We start from the raw sequence: 10192 nt of genomic DNA, 5'->3' as shown, positions 1-10192 counted from the left end.
TTAACCCACTGGCAGTTTACTTATCCCTCTTATTTTGCACTTGACTTTGACACTGAGGAGAGGTTTGAAAGGAAAAGGAAGTATGAGAATTTCAAGGAAGAAAATTTCTGAAAACTTTTTATTTTTTTAAGGATTATTACATTTTACATCTTGGAGTGGTTTTCACTGATTTAGTAGTAAGGGATACCTGCACACTTCCCACTTCTTGATCCTCCCGGTTCCTGAATGTGTCATTAACTGATTGCTTGTTACTAAATGTATAATAAACTGTTTCAATCCTGGTTTGATTAAAAACACAAGGGTTGAGCATTTGTTCCTGTGTCAGGTAGCAAACAATGCTGTGTGCTTGTGCAGACACCTATGTGCAACTTCCATTTGCTGCAAAGGCAGCGCAGGTGGCAGGAGCATGTGGTGGTGAACACAAGCTGAGTGACTTTTGTTAGGGGAGGGTGGCCTTGTAGTCTCATGAGAGCTGATGGAGTGTGCCTCGGCCCAAAGTGGCAGGCACCTGCATGCAATTACTGTTAGCTGTTTCATTGCTCCTTAGCATGATGGATGGTCTGCAAACAAATTAGTATGCAGTTTGTGTGGCAGATACTGTGGAATTTAAGGTTCAGAGAGGAGTGAGCAAGACAATACCAGAATTAAAACTCTGGACTTTGGAAGAGCATACTTCAGCTTGCTCCTGGAGCTGCTTGGGATCATCCCATGGGAAACTGCCCTGGAGGGCAAAGGGGCCCAGGAGAGCTGGCTAATCTTTAAGCACACCTCTTCAGGGCGCAAGAATTGTTCCTTCCTGTCAAGCAGGCATGGCAGAAGGTGAGCATGGAGGGACATGGAGCTCCTGACTGAGCTCAGATATGAAAAGGAAATATACAGATGGAGCCAGGCTACATGGAAGGGATACAAAGACATTGCCTGCTCATGTAGAAATGGAGTGAGTAAGGTCAAAGCTCAGCTGGAGCTGACCCTAGCAAAGGAGGTGAAGGGCAGCACAAAAGGTTCCTCTAAGTACATTGTCCAAAGAAGGAAGGTTAGGGATGGGGTGGGCCCATTGCTTAGTGAGGTAGGGGACCTAGTGCCAAGGGTCAAGGAAAAGGCTAAGGTACTCAGTATTTTTTTTGCCTCACTTTTTACTGGTAGTGCTTGTTCTCTGGCCCCTTGGATTCCTGAGCCTCTAAGCAGAGTCCCTGGGAGTGAAGGAGTACCCACAGTATGGGAAGAAAGAATTAGGGATCATTTAATCCCCTTGGAGGTATGCAAATCTGTGGGACTAGATGGGAGGTGTCCAAGGGTTCTGAAGGTTCTTGATGATGTCTTTGTGAGGCTGCTCTCTGTCATCTTCAGAAGGTCATGGCAATCAGGGAGCTTCCTGATGGGTAAAAAAAGGCAGATATCACACCCATCTTCAAGAAGGGCAAGAACAGGGATCCAGGTAGCTACAAGCCAATCAGCCTCACCTCAGGCCCTGTGAGGTTTATGGAGCAAATCCTCTTAGAAGCTGTTTCTAAACACAAGAATGAGATTGGAGACTGTCTGGAGTACTGCACCGAGTTTTTGGACTCCCCAGTGCCAGAGTGATATTTACATTCTAGACTGAGTCCAGGAGCAGCCACCAAGATGGTTGAGGGCTGGAGCACAGGATATATGGGGCAAGTCTGGGGGAACTGGGTTTGTTCAGCCTCAGTGAGAGAAGGCTCAGAGGAGACTTTATTGCTTCTTACTGCCATCTCACTGGAGGATGCAGAGGAGATGGAGCCAGACTCTTCACAGAGGTGCACACTGATAGCAGAAAAAGCAATAGACGTAAGTGGGAACATAGGAAATTCTAATCAGATATTAGGATTTTTTTCTTTTTATAATAGTGATGATCAAATGCTGTAAAAGGGTGGGTGATGTTCAAGACTTGGCTGCCATGGCTGGGAGCAACCTGATCTGCAGTGGACTTGCTTTGACCAGGGGATTGGCACAGTTGACTTCTGGATCACCTTCCAATCTAAATCATTTTATCATTCTGTGAAACCTGTATGCTGGGTGGGAAAGGGAAGGCTTAGGAATGACAATATAAGTAATGCAACTAAATCAACAACAGCTGAAGGTGTAGCATGATGAAATTTTAATTTTTGTCTTTCAACAGCAAATTTTTCAAAGTGTTTATTGCAGAAAATAATTTTGAAATAAACATTTTTGTCTTATCTAAGGTAACTTGGATTAATGTCAATTTAGCATTGCTTTTGCAAATTTCTTTGTTTTCTGGTGGCTTTAATTGCCTGAATAATCTTAGCCTCTGTATTTCCCAACTTCTGTTTTCTTGCTTTAATTTTTGTTTGGTCTTTCCTTAAAATACACAAAAATCCCTGTTATTTTTATACATAAAAGTTTTTGAACATCTTTAGAAAAAAATCAACAATACTTATAATGCCACTGATTATCTGTGCTTGACACTGTGCTTTATTTAGTAAAAAATAAAATGATTCAATAATGGGTCACAAGTTCCAAGATAATTGATCTTCTTTTGTCCAATGAGATTACTTTAAACAGTAATCAGTTCTAGCTGTACTTTGGGTATCCAAGTGGAAGCATTGAACTGTGTGTCTTACATCATCACAGACCATGTATAAGCAGAGTTGTGCAAAAAAAAAAAGTAACTTTAGTCATTCCATGGCACAGAGAAAGTAACACCAAAAAATGAGAATTCCTAATGCTATATGGTACTACTGTGGGAAGAGACCAGTTGAGCAGAAAAGTTTATTTTTGAAACATAACACTTTCTGTCCTGAACACCACAGGCAGCTTCACAAGTATAAATTATCTCTCCACTAATGAGCATCAGGGTCACACTTTACTTGAGATTCTAAATCCATATCATTATTCTAAAATGTGTTAGTGAAGAAAGCTTCATTTGCTATGTAGTGAAGGAGCTTTTAGGGATTCCTTTTAAGTGACTTTGATTAACATCAACAAGAGCTTAAAATACTTCAGTGTCAGAACTTTTCATGAAGGTTTAAGATTTCCATAAATGAATCAAGAGAGAAAAGAATCAGAAAACCATAGCAGCTATGGGGTGATTGTGTAAATTAAAAAAACCTGCAAACCTATAATTAATAGAATTATCATCTGTTACAGAAATCTTACAAAATGACAGTCATAATTATATACTTTTAATCCTTTCTGAATAAAATGGTCTGTTAGGCAAACATGTTTATACACACACACACACGTGTGTGTATGTATATATGTATCTATGTATCTTTGTATATAACTTCTGAACTTTTGATGTGACTTCAAAAAGTTAAAATCTAGCAAAGGAATTAATGAAGGCACATTGATGAACATCAAGTTCATTGAATGTCAAATTGTGTTATTTCCGAAATGTTAAAATAGTACTTAATAGCCTTTGATGCAGCAAAATAAAATAGATGTTTTCTTTGATATGCATGTGCAGAACAAAGATGGCTTTGAAGTCTTTTTTTGTGTATTCCTTTAGCAGTGAAAAACTGACATATGATCGTAAACTTAGATTATTTGAAAGTATGAAAGCACATGAGACTTAAAAGGAAAAGTAGGACAATTTTCTTGACAGAAAAGTAATGCTGCCTCTGGTGTCAGTGATGTTAATTGACTGTACTTGAACTTTCCCAAGACTTCAGGTGATTAGTTTGTTTAAACTAAAGGGATACTGTTGTGGCTTTATAAACCATAAATGATGTAGAGAAATAATAAAATGCAGTTGGCAAAATGAATGATTTAAGCGACTTCTGATTTGTCTTAGGTATAGCTATTGTCTGTCAGTAGATCTTTGAGAACACCAGCCACCACTGGATAGCAAAATGTAGGTATGTTCCTTTTGCACAGTCTGAAGAGGGATGCAGAATTCGATACATCTCTTTGCCTTGATTCTCTTTTTGTGAAGTACGTAAACAGGTATTTGAAAGGATATGTCTCCTCCACAAAGACTAAAAATAAACCAGCAAACAAACCTCCCTACTATGCTGCATTTTTTAGACATGATCCCAAAACTTTCTATTCATTATTTCTACACCTATACTTTGTATTTGGTAATAAAACACATTTTTTGTTTCAGAAGCCCTTGCTAAACTATCTGTATGACAGCCAAATGGCTCTTCAGATTCTGTGCCTCTGCAAATTTGTTGCAAATCAGTAACAATTTCACAGCTGTTTTATATTTACTTTTTGATGACTGATGAAAATATGACATTTCTTTTACTTCTCTTATGTCTCTATATCCAAATTCTAAAATCATGTTTCTTTGGAGAACCTTTGCTGATCTTGTTATCCTGCTCAGTGGCATTAATTGTATGCTTATCTTGTGGTTCTCAATCAAATAAGTTACAACAGAATAAAAGGAATAGCACACCTAAAATGCAGGTTGGGCTAACCTGCAGATATTTTCTTATCTCCTCCAAATACTGGCAAAATATGAGTAGTCTTTCTGTCTCTGACCTGGTTCTGGCGAGGACAGAGTTAATTTCACAAGGAGCCAGGACAGGTGAGCCAAGCTGGCCGGGGGCTAGGCCCTACCACGTGACGTCACGCTCCCTATAAAAGGGGGCCGGTCGGGCAGGGGCGGGTTCGGCGCGGCTCCGGGACGGGCTGAGCGTGGGCTGGGCGTCCGGTCGGGTCGGTAAGTTGCCTGGTGTTATCATCTGTTGTGTATATTCTGTTGTAAGTGCTGCTGCTGCTGTTTCCCTCTCCCTTGCCGTCCCACTAAACCGTCCTTACCCCAACCCACGGGGTTTTGCCTTGGTCTTTCCCGGTCTCATCCCCATCCCACTGGGGAGGGGTGAGTGAATGGCTGCGTGGTGCTGAGCTGCTGGCTGGGGCTAAACCACGTCAGTCTCCTAGAATCTTCCTCAGTATTTCAAGATTTGCAGGGAACTGGTGGCTCCAGATCTCTTCAACCTGTAGTAGTCTCTCAGGCTCCTTCTGTGATGTCTTTGGCAGTGATGCTGGTGAACATCTGTGAGATGGTGTGGACTTACTCCTCTTGACAGATGATGCAGACTTACTACTCCCTTCTGCTGTTTTCCCTTTTTTTTTCTCTGCCCTTTCCTGACCTCCCACTCATGAACACAACTCCTGCTCTCTTGGTCCCCTGTACACAAAGCTATTTCCCATTGGCTCAAAGTAGCCTCTTCCCCATCTTACAGATAGGGAAATTCCTCTCAGTTGTAATTCCCAGTGGCATCCAGACTCGGAAGTCTGAGCATTCAATGACTGTCTTGAAGGAGGTTTCCCAGAGCATTCCCTGTCTAAAGTACATGCAGAAGCACAAATAGCATGGCTACCTTCACTAGTATTAGCTTCATGAGTACTTTCCCAGACTTCTGAGTAATTTGCCAGGACCAAAGTATGCAATTTAGCATGTGAATGCCTAGACTTCATCTATTGTTTTTGAAGACTGAAGCAGGAAGAATGCTTGGGTAGCAGTCTGGCATTAGGAACTATTCTAATCATAAGCATGAAAGAAGTGGTAGATCAGCTACAGTGATGTGTGATTCTGTTCTGCTTTGTAGCTTAGACTACAAGATAAAAGAGATGAGGCAAGGTCAGGCAGGGCAAAAAATGAAGGAAGGAGATGATGCCTCACTGTGGTAGGAAAAGTACAGGCTTAATGGTACTTCCTTGCGGCTGCTTCATGTTTCCTAGAAAATGGTTTGGACATTTAAGGTTAATGCTAGCTGATTTGCTAGGCAGTTGGTGTGTGCAGTGCCACTCCCAGTAGATCCAATGCTGGATGAATGTACTGTCTTCCAAAGGGTGCTATGATCAAAGCAAGCTTCTAGTGGTTCACCAGTACCTAGAGCAACAGCTGCTTTAGGATTTTAGTTAAATCCCCTCTTTTGAGTGGGCTCACCTCTGGCAGGCAGTGAGTAAACTGTGCCAGTAAAAACTCAAAGTTCAGTCAATCTCTGACAGAGGTGCCTCCCCAGTCATGAATGGCATTTTGTGGAATGGCCACACTACTGTCCCTTACTACTGTCCCTGTATGGATTTGCTTTTATCATGGAGCCTTGTATTTTCTGCTGATTGCCTTGCTCCTTGGTAAACCTGCCCAGCTGTAGCAGATCACTACTGGAGAATGGGCAGTCTGTGGATAAAGGAGATAGCCAGTATGCTTAGAAGAGAGGATTATCACTTCTTGAGAGTGGGAATATGTGTCTTAGTGAGTCTAAGGCTAGAGTGGGATGCAGATGAAAAGAGCCATACAAGGGAAGAGTATGCAAAAATGTCACTGTTTCATTAGAGTCTTACCCTGCAAATGCTACACAACAAGGTAATGAGTTATTTTTTATTTCTATGGTAAATTGAGATGACAATATAGACACACATCTAGATACTTTTTATACAGGCTTATTGAATATATTGTGTCTAACAATTTTGTTATTTGTAATGCCATTTACAAGGAAAATAGTCACATATATTATTGCAACAATTTTGAAACCTTATTTTTGTCAGAAATCATGTCTTTCAGACTCCAAGCTTTCAGGCCATGACAATTTCAAATTTGAATAAGAGAGGTAGCTCACTGAATGCAATAGATGCATGGTTGGATAATCTATAGTGTATGTGCAGGTAGTAGTAGTATGCTGTTGTTTTAAGGCATCTAGAGCTACCTGAGACTCCCTAGAGTATCCTAGATGTTTGTACATATTACTTGGGAAATATTTGTCATACCTAACAAAAGAGTGATATGTGCATCTGGAAGACTCAAAGACATATATTGTTCTTTTAGTATTGGTGTAAACACTTTAAAACATTTTAAATTAGTCTTGGTTACTGAGTATTTGAATTTTCCTAATGGAAAGGAACAAGGATACAATTATACTTAAATGGAAGAGTGAATCAAGTCCAGAAAATGTGAATTATGTGACATTTGAAGTATTTTTGTTATTGAATGATAACTTGTCCAAGAAAATGAAAGTTACATATGGTACAAAGAAGGAAACAAATCAAAGTCTGCAGTCATAGTTCCTATTCTAGTAAAATATCCCTGTAATAAAAACATGTTGGTGGGGGACCCAGGTTTACATTTTGTTTTAAACTCTTAGAAAATTACTTCGACTTAAAGGTGAAAGATCTCAATGAGATGAAAAGTTTAAAGATTGTGTTATCTTGAATTCTCAGTGGAAGCTGTTGTCCTACATAATTTATAGCAAGTTTTTCTTTGATCTTTTATATTTACAGAGGGTATTATTACTAGTGAATGCAAATTTTAAAGCTAAAATACTCCTGTTAATTCTACAATTTATACTTACAGAAATTATTTGGATTAAGTTTATATTGAGTCCATGTTGTAGTAACAAACCAGTCATTAAAAAAAAAAGTTTATGCTTCTATATCTAATTGCAAAATCTGCCTACAAGGTTTCCATCTCAATATCTGGATCAGAGTCTGTAGTTACAACAAGCTTGCAGTTAACTGAAAATGAAATAGTCACCATCTGAAGCTAACAAAGTACCTGATTCTTGATCTTCCTGCCATTGAGTTTTTCACTTATCTGGTATCCTTGGGAACTCTGACCTACTGGGCTTACACATTCATTGCTGGTTTTAAATTGCCAGAGCAGTATTCCAGCAGAACAATGAAGCTTGCAGTTGAAAATGCCTAGTTCTGCTTGATAATTGAAACAAACAAAAAAATTCTTAAAAAAACTAAATACTTTGATGCAGACTTGACGTGGGCAAGAAAATTAATAACATCATATCATTCCACCACTGATAAGCACAGACTGGTAAATTCTACAAAGTACTATTTCCTACATGAAAGTGTGGAAATTTGTCTTAGTTTTTGTAGACAATTATCAGTCAGTACTTAATTTACATCAAAATATTAACATTAAAGTAAAAGTCAACTTTGCATGTATAAAAGACTGGAATCTTCAAAAATTGGATGAGGATTCTGTGCCTTTATTTCAAAGGAAAAAACCCACAACCAGCATTAATGACCCTGTCCATTTTCTAGTTAGTGCAGACTTTTGGCAATTCCTTCTACTCAGATGTCTGACATGGGTTTTGTCAAGCAGGAAATGTCTAACTTTAACAGTGCCATTAAAGGAACTGAAACTAAAGGAAAACTAAGTCTTAAGATCCTTTCCCTTTCACTCCTTGGTACAGCAGAGTGCTGTCAGGACTCATCCAAATATAGCCCTGCTCAGATGATGATATATGTATTAACAGCTGCATCAGTTACAGACACAATCTAGCTCATGACATCAGAGGCCATAAACAGTTCAACTTCCTTTATACCTGAAGCACGTGGTCATATTGTTCTTTGGAAATGTATGTAGCCAAAAAAAGTTTTATAAAGCATAAATCTTTGATTTGAAAATTAGAGTTTCAGTCCTTAATCTCCCAAACCTTTATGCATCAGAGCACAGTTCTGAATGAACCTTAGACTCCAGCATGGGATATCAGACTTTGTGGTTGCACAATTATTTGCACAACCTTGAAAAAGCAGCAAAATGCAACAGAACAGGGAAGTAGGAAAACATTTCAGATTCTGCCTGAAAACCTGCTTTAATTTATATTTATACTTTTGATATGGCATGCTACTTTTAGAGATTCATTGGATTTCCCTTTCTAACAAAAAAACCTGTGCTAGTGAAACTGGAGAGAAGAATATTCACATTGTGTGTTAAAAATTTCCTCCATATTAATAGCCATTCAGTATCCCTTGTTCTATACTGGATACATATTTTTAAATATTAACTTCTATAGATAGCTTGCCTTATTTTTTAAATCAATAGCCCTATTTGGAAATTGCATTTCTTTTGAAAAACTGGATAAAACAAAGCATTCACAGGGGAAATACTCATAGCTGATTGTGTATCATTGACCCAGTTTGCAAATTAGATGTACTCCATCTTTTTCATAAGTAATGAGCACTTGATTCTAACAAAACAAGTAAATTTTTACTAATTATGAAGAGTAGGATAAAATGTAGAATATAGCCCAAGTGTTACAAATAGCATAACAGTACGACAGAGAGCTAAAATCAGTAAGTAGTGCCAAATCTGAACTGTTTAGCTGCTCTAGATTTAGATCTCACTAAGATGGGGAGGTGTGACTCCTTCACACCTGCTGAAAATATCTTGGGTGGGGTCTAATTCAGCACAGTCAGATTCCTAGTTCTCCAGCTCCACCACAAGCTGGGTGCCGGAGTCCATGCAGAGATTCTCTGGAGGCTGCTGTGTTACAAGTCTACATAGTAGGGTCCCAAGGGTGTCTATTAAACAATGAGGTTTTCACTTCAGACCAAAGACCATGGAAATACATTTGTTTCAAATTTTTGGCCAAAATTTGAGTTAATTTTTTCAGCATTCATTAAATTAGCTTAAAAAGTAGCTTAAAATTGTAGCATAATTTGAATATAGAATAGCGAACCTGGCTACTTTCTGCTTTGTCAGGATGTAGGCTGCAAAGTTTGATATGTTGTCTTGAGCACTTTTTGTGAAATTTAGGTTTTATTTTTTATTCAGATTAATAGACTTTAACTCAAGCAAATTTCTTACTCTTTAGAAAAGAGTGGTATTTTCCAACTCACAGCTGTTAACATGGTGCTTAGTATCAATAGTCTCTTTTTTTCCACTTTGGGATCATAATTGTAATGAGTCTTTACATATACTGTGACAGTATTGCCAGAACAACTTCTGAAGTATTCTTGTGGTTTTTCTTTAGAAACTGCAGAAGGGAGAAGAAACAATAATAATAAAAATAGGAACAGGGCTGCATATTTAAAATGCCTGGCAGTTGTCTAGCAACACTCTCCACAGTATGTGGGAGAGATTTAGTATTATGCTAGTGCCAGAACTTGGTTCCTATTTCTCTCTTCTGATAACTCTTCCAGGAGGAAGAAATGACTCATATAAATAGTTTCCACTCAAATTCTTGCCTGAGAAGTTGTGGCAACCTGATTTGTACCATCTAGTCTTCATAGCTTCCAAAAAGGAATGAGCCTGATAAATACAGTAAGTTTTAGTAGATCAGGGTCAATTCTGATTTTGAGGAACAGAGGGAAAAGTATTTTTTTAGTTTTATTTTTAAGCCATGAGATCATCAGGAAGGGTATGGAAAGCATTGCAAGTCATCATTTGAATGTAAGAAAGCTAGTGAACTAATTTGCATGTTTATATCCATACAAGGACATTTTTTCTTATACCCAAACACCA

At 38.5% G+C, this 10192-nt stretch overlaps 1 long non-coding RNA gene across 1 annotated transcript in view; it reads left to right on the top strand.

Moving 5' to 3' along the window:
• Window positions 1–4597: 4597 nt before the first annotated feature.
• LOC129206019 (uncharacterized) overlaps window positions 4598–10192 on the top strand; it is a 185314-nt gene continuing 179719 nt past the window's right edge. Inside the window, exon 1 of the long non-coding RNA XR_008576949.1 lies at window positions 4598–4645. This is a non-coding gene — a long non-coding RNA (uncharacterized LOC129206019). The remainder of the gene's footprint in view (window positions 4646–10192) is intronic.

The sequence above is a fragment of the Grus americana genome, chromosome 4 (assembly GCF_028858705.1).
Source record: "Grus americana isolate bGruAme1 chromosome 4, bGruAme1.mat, whole genome shotgun sequence".
In the NCBI taxonomy this organism is placed as follows: domain Eukaryota; kingdom Metazoa; phylum Chordata; class Aves; order Gruiformes; family Gruidae; genus Grus; species Grus americana.
This window is presented reverse-complemented; position numbering and strand designations above follow the sequence as displayed.